Source organism: Microtus oregoni, unplaced genomic scaffold (genome assembly GCF_018167655.1).
Source record: "Microtus oregoni isolate MIOR12 unplaced genomic scaffold, Mior012 000069F_ref0000032, whole genome shotgun sequence".
Lineage (NCBI taxonomy): Eukaryota > Metazoa > Chordata > Mammalia > Rodentia > Cricetidae > Microtus > Microtus oregoni.
In genome coordinates this window covers 5,056,999-5,075,857 of record NW_024543976.1, presented here as the reverse complement: position 1 = coordinate 5,075,857, position 18,859 = coordinate 5,056,999, and the positions used below count along the sequence as shown (strand labels likewise).

General features: G+C 42.8%; 1 pseudogene; it reads left to right on the top strand.

Annotated features, from left to right (window-relative positions):
- The first annotated feature begins 8,732 nt into the window (after positions 1-8,732).
- LOC121440601 lies at positions 8,733-9,974 on the top strand (annotated as a pseudogene).
- The last annotated feature ends 8,885 nt before the right edge of the window (positions 9,975-18,859 follow it).

Genomic DNA, 18,859 nt, shown 5'->3' with positions numbered 1-18,859 from the left:
CAGATATGCACAAAATTCACACAGATCAGAAAAAGAAAATCTAGTTGGGTGTGGGACCTTACACCTCTAATCCCAGCACTTGGAATGCAGAGACAGGAGGATATTAAATCTGGGGCCCCTCTGAGCTATATAGCAAATGTATAACCAGATAAATCTGAAAGCAAGCCCATGTTTCAAAGAACAGGGTTTTAGTGGAAAGAAAAAAGCCAAATAGTGTGGTAGGAAGTGCCCACTGACTTACAGGTAAGTTTAGCCATTTGGATACTGGGATATTGACTAAAAGTGTAGTATGGCTTGTGGAATCATATCAATACAAAGTAACAGAAAAGACGTTTAAGAGAGGGCATCAATGCACCAAGAGACATGAAATATCCAGTAATAACAGTGAAATCAATATGAAGGCCTGCAAGTACTTGCCGCAATGCTTCTGAGTGATTGTGGCCGCCTGAGACACTGAACAAATCCTGGGAGCATTAGTGATTCTCACAACTGGGAGGTGAGATGGCAGGAGCATTTCTTGTGCAGAGACTAGGGACACTGTTAAATGCCAAATATGGAAATGTCCCTTCCCAGTACCATTCAGTGCTTTCATAAGAACCCTTAAAGTCTTATCATAACCCCCAGTCACTAAACCTTTGACACAAAGCTTTTCAGGAAACCTGGGCCATGGGAATAGTCAGTGATCCCATTTTTCCTGCTATATGCATTGTTTATTTCTGTGGTCACCAATCCCTGGTTGCCCTGGGCTCTCTAATTCACAGAGGTCTCACTGGCAGACTGGTGAAGCCATATCTGAAGGGAATGGCAAAGGTCATAAAGCCAGCACATCTGCTTGACGAAGATCCAGAAATGTTGAGCCACATGATGGCCACAGCACCACTTCTGGTTTGGATCTCTGTGTGTTGTATGCTTGGGGAACTTTTAATATTTGTATAATTTGGGGATATTGGATTGATGGGAAATTTCTTTTGAATCAGTTATGACTTCTCCCAGGAGTACTGCTTCTAAGCCTCTCCAGAAAAGTCCTAAGCATACTACCCATCCCACATTTAGGGAGATATCCTTATATACTTGAAGGTCTTCCTTACACCTTGGAGGTTATGGTGTACATAAAGAAGCCAGAGATCTCTTTATAAGTCACGAGATATACTTCTGCACTGTACTTAGAAACAAGAAAATCAGAACAAAGTAAACTTTAAAAAGTCAACAAGATTCCATGGGCTAGGGGAACTGGTTGCAGATCAGATTGCAAGTCTCTTCCCACTCAGGCCATTACATGACATAAACAGCAACAAAAGGAGATTACCTGAAGTTACTTCTGCCCTCCACAGGGACTTATATTGATGGACAAAGAATGGTGCAGAAAGATAATAAGAGAATGAGTTATCAGGACCTCATTTTCAAAGAAAAGTTAACACATGTAAGGCAACTAGGATGTCATATGACCAAGGAGAAAAAGAATGCCAGGATTAGATATAAAAAATAATGCTAAAGAGATATATAATACAAACATTGTATTAAGACAGAAATTCAATAATAAATACAGCAACATTGGCTAAAATTTTTCTTGGGCGCTCTGACAATCAAGAGTTAACAATATACTGCTAAGAACTTTGCCCAGACTGGTTCATAGATTTTCTCTCTGTCTAGCATCCTTGAAGTCACAGAGCTGCCAGACTGAGAACAGGCAATCATATACTTCTAGATTGTTAAAATCTGGGTTGTTTGGAGGTGAGGTAACCCACTCCTGATGTTAGGACCAAGGGAGAGTGTCCCCATTACCCAGCATCAGGAGTGTAGTAGAAACCAGAGACCTTGAGCCAGACCGATGACTCTTTGCAATGAACATTGGCAATAAAGACACATGTCCCAGGCAGTTTCCTCTTGCTTGTAACAAAAGGTTGGGGGGAAGAGGGCATGGCCCCAGGTGTGTCTGGGCTGATAGGGTGTGGAATGCTTTACTTAGTGCCACTTCCTTAGCTGTCCTGACTGCCAGTTTCCTCGGGTGGCCAACTCGTTTCCTTTTGATGGCACAGACAATGCAGCACAGCCAATTTTGGGGGGAGCCATAGGGCCTGCAACAGGTTTATGATTTCCTGTTTATATTTGGTAGTCTTTCCTTCTGCTGTCAGCAAGCCTCTTCCCGTGGATATATAAGGTAGCAAAAGCTTAGCTGCTATCTGCATAAATGTTAATTCTTTTGTCCTTTCCCAAGTCCAAGGTCTTTACCAGGGCTTTTAGCTTGGCCCTCTGGGCTGATGTGTCAGGGGGCAGTGTTTCTGCACAAATCTCCTCAATGTAAGGATCTGATCAGGATGTCCTGCATGGTGCAATAGACCATCCATGCCACTCTATCCATAGTCTCCAGGTCGAAGGTTTCCCCCTGCTGGCCATCCAACATTGAGCAAGGGCCAGTCGACTGAGCAGAAGGAGACCCATTAGCTCTTCTGGACCGACACTCTGTTGTTGTTGGCTGTATCCTTAAGGACCTGCCAGTGAGCAAGAGTTAGATCCAGAGGGGTGGAAGCGTTTTTTTTTTTTTTCCATCGTAGTAGAGGGAGAGGTGGAACGGCTTAGAATGAACAGAGCAACAAAGACACAGACTCTGATCAAAGCAAACAAGGAACAAGTCCACACCTTGACAATATACCGGGACAAAGAACAAGATACTTCCTCTGCTCTTGGCGAGGGTAGAAACCCAAAAACACTCCTGACTGGGAACCGGACTTCCACAAAGATTTTCCTGATCGCTCCCTGCCAGAGTCGACTGAAACCTGACTTCAGCTATCTCGAGGCTTGCAGCAGCCAGTCTCACTGGCTGCAACCTCCACACGATTGAGACTTTCCTCAACCCCTCCAGGATCACAGTCCCAGTGAGGGCCTGGAAAACACTTGGTCTGCTCTCTGTCTCTTTCTCTCTGAGAGTGGCTCACCCCAGGAGAGCCTTTCCTTCTCTCTGCTGAAGAGCTTTGAGAAACATATATATCAGACAGTCAGCACATACAAATATACCTTACTGGTATTAGTACAAACCTCTAGACCTTGGGGTTCCGACAGAGGTCTCCACAGTTCCTGGAGAGTGCATTAAATGTTGTGTCCAAGTCGCAACCCCCAGAGAGACCACCAGGATCCAGTCAAGTCTAGAATAAAAAAGCAAGGTTTATTCCGAGTTCTATTCAGGCGGGCTGAGGTCTCCTCCTCTGCTGGTCACAGTGCAGTACAGAGTAAAGCCCCACCCTTAATTATTTGGGGTTGACATTATATAGGTAAAAACTACAAACAAGATAAATGTTGCTCTTAAGATAGAGCAGGTGTGTATTATCTCTAAAGAGCCACCTCCTCATAGTGGCTATGTCTAGCAAGTACTGGTTATGTCTAGCAGGGCAGCCCTCCCCAGAGCCCTACCCGAATTTCTGCTCCCTGATGGACCACAGAGTTAGGAGTTAACAGGTGGCCTGCTGCCAGGATGCAGGAGCACTTTGTGTTGAGATAGTGCCCTAGCTAAAAAGCCCTCGATGTCTTGCATTTAAACACAGTGCCCTAATTAGCTATTAAGCAAATAAAAAGTTCCTTAAAATTTTCCATGTCCATACAGTAACTCAATATCCAATGTCTAGAATCCACGCACAATCTACTGTTCTGCTCCAAAGAGATTAGGTCCCATCTCAGGCTTCACCCTCTGCAGCACTGACATCAGCTGGCTTCACCCCAAGGCTGTTGCTGTCCCTGGTACTGGCATCTCCAAACCTGATGGGGTCCCTTGATACCATGAGGCTGCCACCAATAGCCACTCTGGGACTCTCTTCTTGGAGACAACCAAGCTTCCACTTCTCTCCATGAGCCCTTTTATCCTGGGACTTCCACTAATACTGAGGCAGCCTCTTCTCTAAGGGCCTATCCGGGCCTCTCACAGTGCCAAACCACAGCTCTCTCCATGACCCTTTCATGCCTTCAAACCACCTGAGAGACTCTTAGACGTTACCAGGTTAGGCTGCTAGTAAGATATGAAACTTTGATGGGCTCTGGAACACAGTTCCTATGCACCGACTCTGAGGAACCACCTCTCCTAAGTGTCTTTGCTTAAGTGATGTTGGCCTCTTTTTAATCACTGCTAATTTCTTTGCTCCTGTTGACCAGCTTCTATTGTCCCAGTAAAGCAAAGACTGACTTCACTGTCTCTGTTCTTGTTAATTACAGCTAATTCTTTAGTCCCAGCTCACCATACTCAGATCTCATCTTTGGTCTTGAAGTGAATCACAAACTCCCTCTGAAACTTCATAAGTTAGGCCTCCACTGTTTGCTTTACTCTCAACATTCTTATCTTCCAAGCTACCAAAGAAAATGAAATCAAGTTTTGAACTCGTAATGGATTTCTAGACCAAAGTTCCAAGGTCTTTTCACACTCTTTCTCAAAACAACATGGCAGATCTCTCACTGTAGCCTATGATCCTGTTACCATGTTATTTTGAGGTTTCTATATCTGTGATGAAACACAATGACCAAAAAATAAGCTGGAGAGGAAAGGGTTTATTTGGCTTACACTTCCATATCTCTGTTTGCCATCAAAGGAAGCCAGGACTTGAACACAAACAGGGCAGGGAAATTGGAAACAGTTGTTGATGTAGAGACCATGGATACCGCTTACTGATTGCTCCCCATGTCTTGTTCCACCTGCTTCCTTTTAGACCCCAAGACCACCATCCCAAGGCAGGCACCATGCATAAGGGGCTACTCCCTCCCCCATCGATCACTAATTTATACAATGTTGTACAGGGTACCTGCAGCTCACTCTTAGGAAGGAAATTTTCTTTTTGGGAGATTCCCTCCTCTCAGATGACTATGACTTTGTCAGTTTGATACAAAAACAAGGTGATTAACAGGTTCAAGAGAAAATAAACTCTAATGGGTCATGGAAGAACTTCTAACCTTGTCAGTGTTCTGTGCCTGGAGCTCCTCACACTGGCTAACCCTTAGGCTAAAATGCACCTTTGTTATTACAGATATTCCTGATTCCTTCAATTGTGGAATCAATGAGAAAAAAATAAAAGCAAGTTTAGTTTCACATTCCTATTCTTAAAAATGCAGGCAATTCATAAAAAAACCTGGACCCACTCTCCTATGTGATTGGCTAGCACACTCTGAAGGTGGGACAAAAGTCAAGACAAAGGAGCTAGCCAACTTTCTTGTTTCTGCTGCAAACACTCCAGCACAGTTGAGGGTTGTTCCTGTCCTGAGCAGTGAGAGCATCCCCTGGACACGGGATTTTCTGGTAACTAGGCATTCAGATCTGACTTCTCACCCTCCTCTATCTCTTCCTAGGGAGCCTGTGAGTAACAAGACATTTAGAGAGGAATCCTCAGAGCTGGGATTCTCTGTTTGGAAGCTAGGGGTCTTTAATTGGAGGCAGGCAGGACTGATTTAAAGATGTTCTTAGGTAATTATTCACATTTAGATAGACCAAAAGCAAATAACCAAGTTATTTAAAATTTACCCAGTTGCTTTAGATTTGGGTTTTTTTGTTTGTTAGATGAAAATGAGCATTTCGGTATATATGTGTTGTGAATTATAACTAGAGAATATATGAAAATTGTGGTGTCAATCTTGTTATTGCCCAGTATTCTTTTCTGTCCCTTTCTACCCAGTTCAGCATATTTGTTTTACACAACAGTGGAAGCTAGACTTGGGTGAAGGATGCCCTCTGTAAGATGTTTCTGCTTACTTGCTGGGGAACAATTCTAGGAGAGTTTTTGTTTGAAAAATGTTTGTATTTGCTGTACAAAAAAATCATGCATCTCTGGAGCATTTTTATCATCTTCACCAACTTTTCTTCTCTCTTTTCCCATTCTTATTCTCTCTGGGACTCTTCCTCTTTCCATTGTTGTCCCTATGTTTTCTTGTCTTTTTTTTTTTTTTAATACTCGACTAATTTTAATCAGGATCATTTCCTTGTTCTGTTGTAAGGTTATTTACTTGATCATGTGCTACTTTCTAGTGGACTATATCTGAAGAAAAATGACTCTCTCTCTCCTCCTACCAGTCTCTAATCCTAACATAAGGATAAGGCTTCATGTGCCCCTGATCTCATTCATACTGAAATGAGAACAAGATAAATCTTATGTGTGTCTCCTGTAGGTAACCCCAGAGGCCATGTCATATTTAGAAGACATTATTTTATGCCACTCCCCCGGCTCCAGACTCTGGCTCTTCTGTGGTGTTTTCTGAACTTGGTGAGGGTGGGAGATTGATAAAGATGTCACTGTTTTATCTAAGAATGAACACTCAACCATTACATATTCTCACCAGGTTTGACCAGTTAGGAGACTGTGCATTAAAACATTACTCAATGCAAAAAATGGGAAATGAGCAAAAACAACAAAATGCTTGTCTGTGCAAGGCCGAGAGCATCACTAATCTCTGGTATAGTCAAAATATTTGAAGGAAATCTTCCCATTTAGAAAAACAGCAGCAGTAGATGCTGAGGGACATTTTTAATGAGGGAATCCTCTTTAACTTCTTGGTTTTGATTGTGAAGTTGGGGCATTAGTGAAGAAATGTATCCTTTAGTACTGATTAATATTTCATAGAACAATCTTTTGTTGAGGTCATAGTCTGTGCAAGACATTTAATGCAAATTTTTCTTGTTTATTTTCTTTTTCTTGTTCGGTAGTTTTGGAGAATTTTGTATAATGCATTATATTTGTTTTTTATAACATTTATGTATTCGTTCTCTGTGCCCTCATTAACCAGGGATAGGTGCTCACATGCTAGAATATGCTTGTGGAGGTCAAAAGACAAAATGCAGAAGACAGTTCTGTCTGCTATGTGAGTCTTGGGATTAGAACTCAGATCATGTGTCACAGAAACAAGTACCCTTGCTTAGCAGTCATTTAGTTGGCCTCAGACAGCTTTAGAGTGTGCATACGTAGAATAAGGCATGGGGACCAAAAGGATGGGAGGCTTTTGTAATAGATCCCAGTAACTTTTGTCTTAGGAACTTTCCCCCAGACTACATGCAGAGGATCCAGGATCATGATTACCCTGATAGATTCAACTACTTTCATTTTCATTCGGGTCCAATCAGCTTTTGTGAGTGACCAACTTTATTACCAAATACTTCATTTCAGTCACCATCACAATAGCTTAAATCTGACACTCCTTCCATCCCCCGCTCCAGCACCCCCACCCTTGACTGCCTCCATTAGGTTTAGTGAGGCTGCCTGAGAGTTGAACCTGGATGTCTGTCCAGCTTGAGAGACAGTAACAAAACTCAGAGGGGACCCTGGCTTTTCAGTAGAACTTGCCTAGCCAGCAGGCCAGGAGCTGAGCAGAACCCCACCACCCTGTAGAGTCATCATTTTTCTGAGTGTGGGGAAGAGTGTCTGGCTCTGTGGCTTTGTGGGCCATCTCTGCTCTGGTGCTAGCGGTGCTGGGGCTGAGGGCCTGGCCCTGCCAGCAGTCAGGCCTTCAGCAGGAAACAGGAACAGTTACCGCCTTAAGGAAACATAAAGTTTAGAAATTTATACAAAAAAAATGTACATACCAGTTTAGGTATTGAAACATCTAATCCCATAAATGTGTATAAAAAATGTATTATGTACTAGCCATGAACTGCTATTGGGCACAATGTTTTGTGACTTATCACAACCTTTACCTTATGATTCTGATGTATGTTATTTTAATTAAAGTCTACTTTTATAAATTTTACCAAAACAAAATCAGTATCTTAAGAGAACCTTGTTCATATAAATAAGATTAATTTTAGATTTGTATCAGTTTAGTGAGGTTTACCTTTAGGAATTTTAATAGCCTTTAACTATAGCTGACTCAATCATACCCATATCCTTTTTTTAAAAATCTTCTGCCGTACTCTGCATTAAAACAAAACCAATTAAAACTCCTTTCCTTCATCATTTCTAAAAATATATATAAGCATATGCATAACCTTTTAAATATTTATCTCCTACTTCTTCAGTGATGCTTTACTTTTTTTAATATTGTGAAACATGATGCTATAAATAAACAACTTTTAGATGGAAATGGTATTTGTTGCCCTGTCAAACTTCAAAGGATGTGAACTGATTGCGTTTTCATAGGGTCCTAAGCTTAATCACACCAATTTGACTGAACTGGCCCTAGGAACTGTTATAAGTGAGGTTTTGTCTCCCAATACAACAGTCAGAACTCTGATGGGGACAGAAAACAGAACACACAGGTTCCTTAAACTGGAGATGCACAGCTCGTACCCCAGAAGATGAACAGAATGGCTGTGTGCATTCAAATGAGAAAGTAGAGAATTCTAACTCCAACTGTTTGTTGGCCTTAAGAGACTGAAACAAATCTGTGGATGCCATTCTGAGCAGTGACTGTGCTCAGGTCTGAGTTTTTGTTAGCTAAACTAGAACCTCCATTGTCTCTTTGTAGAAACTTTATCTTATCAAGAGTTAATCATAATAGTTTGAGCTGCGACTTGTCATAGGAAAGCCAAACTCAGAAAGGTGGAGGGCAGGGTGATGGGCAAAGCTGTGGGAGAGGGAAATAGGATGATGTTGGTCAAAGGACACAAAGTCTCAGATGTGTAAAATGAACACAGTGGGAGATCAGATGCAGGACTGCAATCGTTAAAGATGACATGTGACAATATACATGAAATTCGATAAAATATAGATCCTAAATTTCATAAACACCCTCCTGACTCTTCCTTCTTCCTTCAGTGCCATTAGTTCCTCACAGTCATGGGTCAGCGGTTCTCTTCATCTAATGATGAGCACCACCAAGATTTGGCCTCCACCTTTAACGAATATTTTATGAAGTTTAAAGTAGAAAACAAAATCATTCCTCAAGAAATCTTAGCATCAATTGAGTTAAACTTGTCCAAAGGAAACATACAGGAGGCAAACTCTTTGATCACTAATGCATTAAAAGAAATTGATAGAACCCCACTCAATGTTGCTGTGACAGGAGAGTCTGGATCAGGGAAGTCCAGCTTCATCAATGCCCTAAGGGGGATTGGTCATGAAGAGAAAGGTGCAGTTAAAACTGGTGTGGTGGAAACAACCATGGAGAGGCATCCCTACACACACACCAAGATTCCCAATGTGGATTTTTGGGACCTGCCTGGGATTGGAACCACAAATTTCCCACCCAAAGATTATCTGAAGAAAATGAAATTCAACGAGTATGATTTCTTCATCATTCTTTCTGCCACATGCTTTAAGAAAAATGATATAGACCTCGCCAAAGCAATCCGCAGGATGAAGAAGGATTTCTACTTCATGAGAACCAAGGTGGACTCTGACTTAAAAAATGAGAAGGAATTTAAACAACAAACCTTTGACAAAGAAAAGGTCTTGCAGCAGATCCGCAGCAGTTGTGTGAGGACCTTTCAGGAGAATAACATTGAGAAACCACCCATCTTCTTGATCTCTAGTAAAATCTTATCTGACTATGATTTCCAAATCCTGATGGACAAGGTGGTGAATGATCTCCCTGTACACAAACGACACAATTTTATGCTCTCCTTGCCAAGTATTACACATGTGGCCATTGAAAGGAAGCAGGAGTTCCTTGGGCAGTTCATTTGGATCCAAGCCTTTGCATTTGGCTGACTCATTATGAATCCTTCACGGACCATCTTAATGGACAATGGTGTGGAGAATCTTAGGTACAGCATGAACTACTATCGAGCTAAGTTTGGAGTGGATGATGCATCCTTGCAGGGTTTGGCTGAGGACTGGCAAGTGTCGGTGGATCAGCTCAAGGCAAAGGTGAAATCTCCTCATGTGTATGAAACCACAAGAGAAGAAACAATACAAGAAAGACTTTCAAGACCTTATGAAGAGTTTCATTTGGCTAAAAGGGCTGTATTTCCTAAGAATGTTTATGTTAAAGAATTGTATTACCTGAAATTTTATTTCCTTGATATGGTGAAAGGTGATGGTAATGCTCTTCTCAGAGAGATTTGTGTAAAAAAATAACTTGGTTTCTGATTAGGCTGAAATCTTGTAGCTGTCAAAAATCAGAATCAATGACAGAAAAATTGGACACTGACATTGCAAAACAACATACTGTGTTATTCAGACCATGGAAGCTTTATCCATACTTAGTGATCATATATCCGCATTAGCTGTAGCAAGGGGATCAGATATGTGAAAATAATCTAGTGCTAAAACTATCTACTCACTTTAAATAAACCCTCAGATTGAGTCATTGCACTTTTATACAAATTCATTTCATATAAATCAACATCCACTTTAGGTTTAACATTGTGGTGGGTGGTTTTATCGACAGACTCTAGAATCACATGGGAGATGAACCTCTGGACTTGTATTTGGGAAACTATTTGCTTACATTAATTGAGGTGAGAAGCGCTGCCCACTGTGGGTGGCCCCATTCCCTAGCTGCTGATCCCTGACTGTGTATATGGAACGGGAGGCTAACATAGAACACGTGCACTCATGCATTGCTCTCTGCTTTCTTACTGTGGGTGGAGGGGTCTAGCTGCCCCCAGCTGCTGCTGCGACTCCTCTATAACCCTGAGTTTCACACTTATGTCCTCTCTTCATAGTAATACCACAGGAAAAGCCATAACTGGGCTGGAGAGATGGCTCACTTGCCTTACAAGTTTGAAGACTTCAGTTTAGACCCACAGAACCCACATAAAGCCATCTATCCACCTGAAATCCATACACTCCTGTGGAGAGACAGGAGGCAGAGAATCCTGGAAGCTGTGGGGCCAACTAACCTGCCACATGCAGCTGTTAAAAAGAGACCCTAGCACAAGCAAATGGAGGTAAAAACCAAAATCCAGTGAGCTCTGCATACATGCCATGTCATGGTAATCACACATGCAAATGCACTCGCACAAAAAGATTTTCTTTAAAAGTAAGGAGGAAAGTGTGGGGTGGTAACTCAGTGGTATAATATGCACATTCATGTGACCTCAGGTTAAATCCCTAGCACTCCAGAAACCGGGTAAAAGGTGAAGTGCAGAGATGGCTCAGAGGTTAAGAATGCTGGCTGCTCTTGCAGAGGACAGAGGTTTTGTCCCCACATAATGGAACCCACATAGTAGCACAAAGTAGCCTATAACTCCTGTTCCAGGGGATCTGATATCCTCTCCTGACAACCATTGGACCAGGAACACGTGTGGTTAATAGATACACATGCAAGACAAATATTCATACAATAAAATTAAAGAAAAATGTAAGAGATACATGTTTGAATAAGGACTGCAAGAGAGAGGGAAGCAATAACCATAAAAGTATTCATAATAACAGAAATTCTAAAAATCTTATTTAGTCAGAATGTTTGATAAAATACTAAAGAAGCTCTCTAATTCTTTACCAGAACCAGTAAAGATTTAGGGATTTCCTTACCTTATATCCATAGGCTTTTGAACGTTGTGGTTACTCCATTGTGTAAATGTACCACATTTATCTAGTCCATTCTTCGATCAAGAGACATTTTGGTTGTTTCCAGGTTCTGACTATGACAAACAAAGCTACTATGAACATGGATGATCACATGTCCTTATGGCACAACTAAGCATCCTTTGGGTATATATCCAAAAGTGGTATTATTGGGTCTTGAGGAAGGTTGTTTCATAATTTTTTGAGAAATCGCCACACTGACATCCAAAGATCACATAATCCAATAAAAAAAAATGGAGTACAGTCCTAAACAAGAACTCTCAACAGAGGAATTTAAAATGGCTAAAAGACACTTGAGGAAATGTTCAACATCCTTAGTCATCAGAGAAATGTAAATCAAAACAACTCGAAGATTCCATCTTACACCTGTAAATTTATGTTATCTGGAGGAGAGGTAATCCGCCCCCGATGTTATGAGCAAGGGAGAGCAGTTTCCATTACTCATCTGACACGTGGTGGCATGGATAGAGGTGAGGTGCCCATCTCGTACTCCAGGCCAATCAACCCCTGAGATAGGAGGAGGAGCTGGCCCTAGGGTCATAAGAGCAGGAGAGCAGTCCCTACTCCTCACCAGCTGCAGCACTCAGGAGAGTAGCACCTGTACCTTGTAGGGATAACACAATAGGGCTGGCCCTGATGGTGTAGGTGTGGAAGAGCTGACCTTCAGAGCATGAAAGCAGAAAAACTGGTCCAAACCCACCAACATGGCTACAAAATGTGAATTAGCCAGGGAAATGATGGGGAGCTCACCCTGGTAGTGAGGATAGGAGAGCACTGGTGGGCAGACCAACCCTGCAGCTGTCCATGCGCAAAACCAGGGTTATGACTTGGACTGCCCCAACTTGAACCCCAGCCATGATCTGCTAGATCACATGAAGGAACCTGACCCACAGACCCAAAGCTGCAGGATCTCCATAATACAGGACAACAACATGATACCCAGGAAGAGTCCTAGTGAAGTCCCAGCAATACCAATGTAGTGTAGTAGCAATACCAATGATTCTTTGCAATGAACACTTGCAAGTAAAGATAAATGAAGAACGGTGTTTACTGTATGACTCACTGTGTCACATTATAGCTTCCATGACAAGATTTTTAATTTTTTCCTTTTAAGAAAAATTTTGTTGGCTTATGTCTATTTTTTCTCTTACATGTTTTTTCATTTGGGGGTGGTGTCCAGGTATGGAGAACAGATGCAAAGGAATGGAAAACTACTGGGATCAAGATTCATCATATAAAAGACATATAGAAATAATAAAAAAATAAAAATATCTGGGATTATGAGGTTGATGAGCAGAAATAATTGAAAAAGAGGATTCTGTTTATCAATGATGACTTAAATTGAGGGGAAGTGATTATATAAGATAATGTACTCTGTCAGAGTTTATCAAAATAATTAAACTTATGACTTCAGATATTTAAGAGAAAAAGTTAAACATGTGTCTGTCAACAAAAATGAAAAAAATCTACATTTTGAAAAGACATGTATCTATTCCTGTTTACTGAATTCTGTATAATGAAAGAAGCACTCTGACTACTAATCAGTCAGGCTACATGACTGTCTCCACCACCCTGGCCTGGCTCAATTCATCCCTTGACTACTCCTTGTCTCCTCTCCAGGACATCTGACCTGCCAGGGCATGCCTCCGGCAGGAGACATCATTAAAAGAGGCACCAATGACTTAATTAAAATCAGGTACCCTGAAATGTGTAGGACTCTCAGTGTGCTGGAGTACAGAGAGAAGGGTCACTGCAAACCCTGGGAGATATACTTACACTGTTGATGGCTACAGGAGGATTTTACTCATAACAGTATCCAGAGAAGACTGGATGCTGGGGATGCCCACAAAAACACAGGAGAGGCCGCCCAACATCTTTTACCTCTATGCTATTTGTACTGCTTGTTTATGGGAATCCAGTAGGTTGTGTAACCTTCAAAAGCTGGATCCAGTCTCCAAGCATATGAAAACACTGGTGCATGGAGGAACCAAGTGTGAAGGTAATATTCATATACAATCATATACAACGTTCCCAAAGTCTACTGTGGGAACTCCTTCAGACAATAGCCTTTAAGATAGCAGCCCATTTTGGTGTGGTCTATTGTACTATAAATGTCGATGTAAAGCTTGTGTAGGCTGTCTCTCTCTTTCTCTCTCTTTCTCCTCTCTCTCTCTCTCTCTCTCTCTCTCTCTCTCTCTCTCTTTCTCTCTCTCTGTTCTTGGCTGCTGGACTGTTGATCTGTAACTCTACCCTTAACAAAGGACACTTTATTATACTCCATTCTGAGTTGGTGTAAGACTACTTCATTGTAATGATCCACAAAATCCAAAGGCAAGAATATCTTTCAATTTTAAGCAAGAGTATATGGATGAAATGAGTGCAGGAAAGAGGAGTCAAGCCTGAAAGTGACCACAAGAATAAACAGTGCATCAAGGGCCACTGAAAAAAGACGTGGACTCCCGCCAGACATACAGAGTGCTAAGGAATGCTTGCTCTTCTCGATCAGACTGCATGCTTTTCTTGCTCATTCTATCAGTCTCCATCCCTTATTCTGATGTAATGTCCTCCAAATTGTATGTCTTTCAACACAGCAAATGATAATAATATGAAGTCCTCACATAGAAGGCATGTCTGAATAGCATCATTTGTTCAGTGTATGTTGACATGACTTTCTTTTCTTCACAATGTAAAAGAGTAAATTGGGGCTGTGGGTCACAAGAGAGAATATAAGGGAACAGGGGAGGAAGGGAGGGCAGCAGAGAAAAATGTATAGCACAATAAAAACAATATTTGTGTGCAGTTGAAGAGTGGAAGGAATGAGAATATGAGCCAAGAGTTCAAGACCATGATGAGGACACCCACTGAAACAGTCTACCAGAGCTAATAGGAGCTCACCAACTCCAGCCAGACTGGGAAGGAACAAGCATAACATGAACCTAGTCCCTCTGAATGTGGTTGACAGTTGCATGGCTGGGGCACACTGAGGGGCCACTGGAATTGGCACCCAGATTTATCTCTTCTGTTTGCACTGGCTTTTTGGGAACCTATTATCTTTGGATGGATACCTTGCTCAGCCTAGATATAGTAGGGACGGCCTTGGACCTTCCCCAAAGAAATGTACCTTACCCTCTCTGAGGAGTGGATGGGTGGTGGGGTGGGGAGTAAGTAGAGGAAATGGGAAGAAGGGGAGGGAGTGGGAACTTGGATTGTGTATGTATAATGAAAAAAGTAGTTTCTTTTTCTAAAAGAAGAAAAAGAAAAACACCCAGAAATAAACCTGTGGTTTAAATGAGAAAAAGAAAAAGAAAAAAACCAGCTAGTCTCTTCTCTTAAACACCAACAAGTCCTATAGAAATGTTTGCCAATGGAAATGACCGAGGAAAATCACAAACTTCATCAAAAAATTCAAGAAGTTTAAAGAACATACACCCAGGTGTACCAAGTGTCCTCATGAAGAATTGTATAACTGTGGGAGTCATGGACAGGGAAAGGGTCAGATTTCTTGTAAAGATGTTGGTGAGAGGACTATGCATAGTCCTCTGCCCTTTATTTGGGTAAGAGTGAGCCTGCCCCCAGATCGCCATAGACATGCAGAGACATTTGTCTGGTTTGAATAGCTCCCCCCAAAAAAATCCCCTAAAGGAAGGGAGGGGCTATGTCATAACATAGCCAGCAAACTTTAGTAACATTGGGGTTGGTTGAATTAAGAAACAGGATTGTTGTAGGACCTTTAACATGGAGCTTTTCGTATCTAATGGAGACTGAGAGGTTAAGAAAAGGTCAGTGGGAGCACGGGGGCGAGGTCTCTGCTTCTTATCCTGTCTGGCTGTGGAAAGCCGCTTCCTATGGGTTCTTTGCACCGATTACTGGAAATTCTTAATAATAGCATTTGGTCCTATAGCCACTGGTGGACTTGCTGTCTGTGGTTCTGATTCATCTAGCCAGATGGCAAAGAGAACTTGCATGTCTGTCCCCGTGCCAAACCATCTGAATTTGGAGAACATCCGCAGCTATAGCTGGCTTTCCAGACAGTGGCCTCTATGCATTCTTTGGTGAATTGGATCTTACTGGGGCTACAAGAAGGGTGAATGCAGACATCAATGATAGCATCAGTGTTGGGGTTGTGCCAGGCACAATAGGGGCATTTTGCCTGGCTTACCTTGATGTAGTCCAACGTAGTTTCTATGTGCCAGTGCAACTGCCCTGTGGAGCCACAGCTCTTAAGTCTGACAATAGTAATCATGGCCCCCCCACAAGCATTAAGCCTCCCCTTTATATGATATCCTGAGCAGACATAAAATAAGGGCCCATGATAACTTGGTTGTCTGTGTTGGGTGTATATGCTGCAAGGGTCAAGAGTTATATCTGGAAACCAAGTCCCTGGAGGTGCTGTCTTTGATGTCCTGTAGCAGACCTTGCCGGTGGCCACATCATAGAGTGTCCAAGTGAGGTTCATAGGCTGATGAGGATTTGGATCCTCTAAAAGCACGTGGCTCCCCACCAGTGTCCAGGGCAGGAGCAAAATCGACAGTAGAAGGATTGTCATAGCAGTGAAATTTTAATCTCGAAGGGATGCTAAGATCTGGGTAAGATTTCCAGGTCTCCTCTATCTGCAACTGGTGGAAGTAGGTGTGGTGAAGCCAGGGAGCAAATCTGTCTACTTTGATTGAGGTGAAAGTCATGAGAATTACTATGAATTAGAGTAATTGCCATTCCAGTGCGGCTCAAGACTGCAATATTGATGTGGCCAGATCAGAACCCAGTCTCTGGGTTGGAAGCTATGGGGCTTAGGGGGGTAAGCAGTAGAGTAAATCTCTTTTAGTCTTGGCAAGATCTCCACCCTAATTTGGGAGAGTGCTTTCAAGCTTTGGGTTAAGTCTACTTCCCCATCCTGTGCAATGAGTTCAGACTGCAGGCTGGGGATGAGAGGGGTTGGGTGTCCAAACATAATCTTGAAGGGAGTTAAACCCAATTGGTAGGGGGAATTCCTGACCCTAAATAAAGCATAGGGAAGGAGGGCCACCCAGTCCTCGCCAGTCTCCAAGGCTAATTTGGTGAGGGTCTCTTTTAAGGTTTGATGCATCTGTTCAACCTGTCCTGAACTCTAGGGCCTGTATGCACAATGTAATTTCCATTTGGCTCGCAGTACAGTGGCTATTCCCTGACTAACCTGAGAGATTAATACAGGTCCATTATCTGACCCTATCATGTGTGGGACACCAAGCCTGGGAAGAACTTATTCTAGATTCTTCTGGCTGCAGTGTATGTAGTCTCATTTTTAGACAGGAATGCCTCCGTCCATCCTGAGAAAGTATCTACAAACACTAGCAAGTATTTATATCTATATTTCCCCACTTTGACTTCAGTGAAATCTGTTTCCCAATATATTTTAGAGCGAGTTTCTCTTGCTCAGGTACCTTTTTCTCCTTTTGTTTGGTAAGCATTTACCAATTGACATGCCTGGGATTTTTTAATAATAAGAATAATTTGGTCAATTAGCTGACTGGCATGCCTAATCTTTAAGGGTGACCTTGGAGTAAATCCTTAAGTTTCTTAGCCCCCATGTGGGAAGAGAGAAGGAGCTGATACAATAAATATTGTCCCATGAATTGTGGGAGAAGAATTTTCCCAATAGGAAGGCACCACCAGTCGTTTCCTTTTTGAGCCCCTTCAACTTGTGTGTCCCCGGCAGTTTCCTCTTGCTTGTAGCAAGAGGGTGGGAGGAAGAGACCATGACCCGGGTGTTTCTGGGCTGATAAGGTGTAGTATGCTTTATTTAGTGCCACTTCCTTAGCTGTCCTGCCTGCCAGATTGTTTCCTCGGGTGGCCAAGTCATTTCCCTTTTGATGGCCCAGACAATGCAGCACAGCCTATTTTGGGGGGGAGCCATAGGGCCTGCAACAGGTTTATGATTTCCTGTTTATATTTGGTAGTCTTTCCTTTTGCTGTGAGCAAGCCTCTCTCCATGGATATATCAGGTAGCAAAAGCTTAGCTGCTATCTGTGTAAATGTTAATTCTTTTGTCCTTTCCCAAGGCAAGGCCTTTACCAGGCCTATTAGTTTGCCCCTCTGGGCTGATGTGTCAGGGGGCAGTGTTTCTGCACAAATCGCCTCAATTGAAGGGATCTGGTCAGGTAGACCGGCACGGGAAGGTAGACCATGGATGCCACTCTATCCATAGTATCCAGGTCGAAGGTTCACCCCCTCTTCCCTCTGCTGGCCATCCAACATTGATTGAGGGCCAGTAGACTGAGTAGAAGCTGACCCATTTGCGCTTCTGGACAAACAGTCTGTTGTTGTTGGCTGTATCATTAAGGTCCTGCCAGTGAGCAAGAGTTAGATCCAGAGGGGTAGAAGGGGTTTTTTCCCATAGTAATAGAGGGAGAGGTGGAATGGCTTAGAATGAACAGAGCAACAAAGACACAGACTCTGATCAAAGCAAACAAGGAACAAATCCACACCTTGACAATGTCCTGGGACAAAGAACAAGATACTTCCTCTTCTCTGGCAAGGGAAAAAACCCAAAAACACTCCTGACTGGGAACCAGACTTCCACAAAGATGTTCCTGATCCATCCCTGCCAGAGTCGGCTGAAACCTGACTTCAGCTATCTCGCGGCTTGCAGCAGCCGGTCTCACTGGCTACAACCTCCACATGATCGAAGACTTCTTTCAATCCCTCCAGGATCAAACATCTGTCCAGTGAGGGCCTGGTTAACACTTGGTCTGCTCTCTCTCCCAGAGAGCCCAAGTTCACTGGGTCTGCTCTCACCTAGAGAGCCAGAGTCTGTTCTCTCAGAGAGTTACTCTCCCCCTGAGAGCCTTTCATTCCCTCTGCTGAAGAGCTTAGAAGAGCATATATATCAGACAGTCAGCACATACATATTCACCTTACCGCTATTAGAATGAACATCTAGACCTTGGGGTTCCCGGCGGGGGCCTCCGCAGTGCCTGGCCAATGCACTAAATGTTGTGTCCATGTAGCAACCTCCAGAGACCACCAGGATCCAGTCAAGTCCAGATTAAATAAGCACGGTTTATTCTAGTTCTATTCAGGCAGGCTGAGTTCACAGAGCAGTAGGGAAGAGAGCCCCCTCATCATTTGGGGTTGACAATATATAGGTAAAAACCACAAGCCAGGTTCATTTGGGTCAAAGTGGTTAGTCTTACATAACAACAGGTGTGCCTTATCTCTAACAAGCCCCCTCCCCAAAGTGGTTATGTCTTACAAGTACCGGATCTGTCTAGCAGGGCAGCCCTCCCCAGAGCCCTACCCGAATTTCTGCTGCCTGATGGACCACAGAGCTGGGAGTTAACGGGTGGCCTGCTGCCAGGATGCAGGAGCACTTTGTGGTTAGCCCTGCGCCCTAGCTAGACATCCTGTTTTCAACCAGCCCTAATGCCTTGCATTTAAACACAGTGCCTTAATTA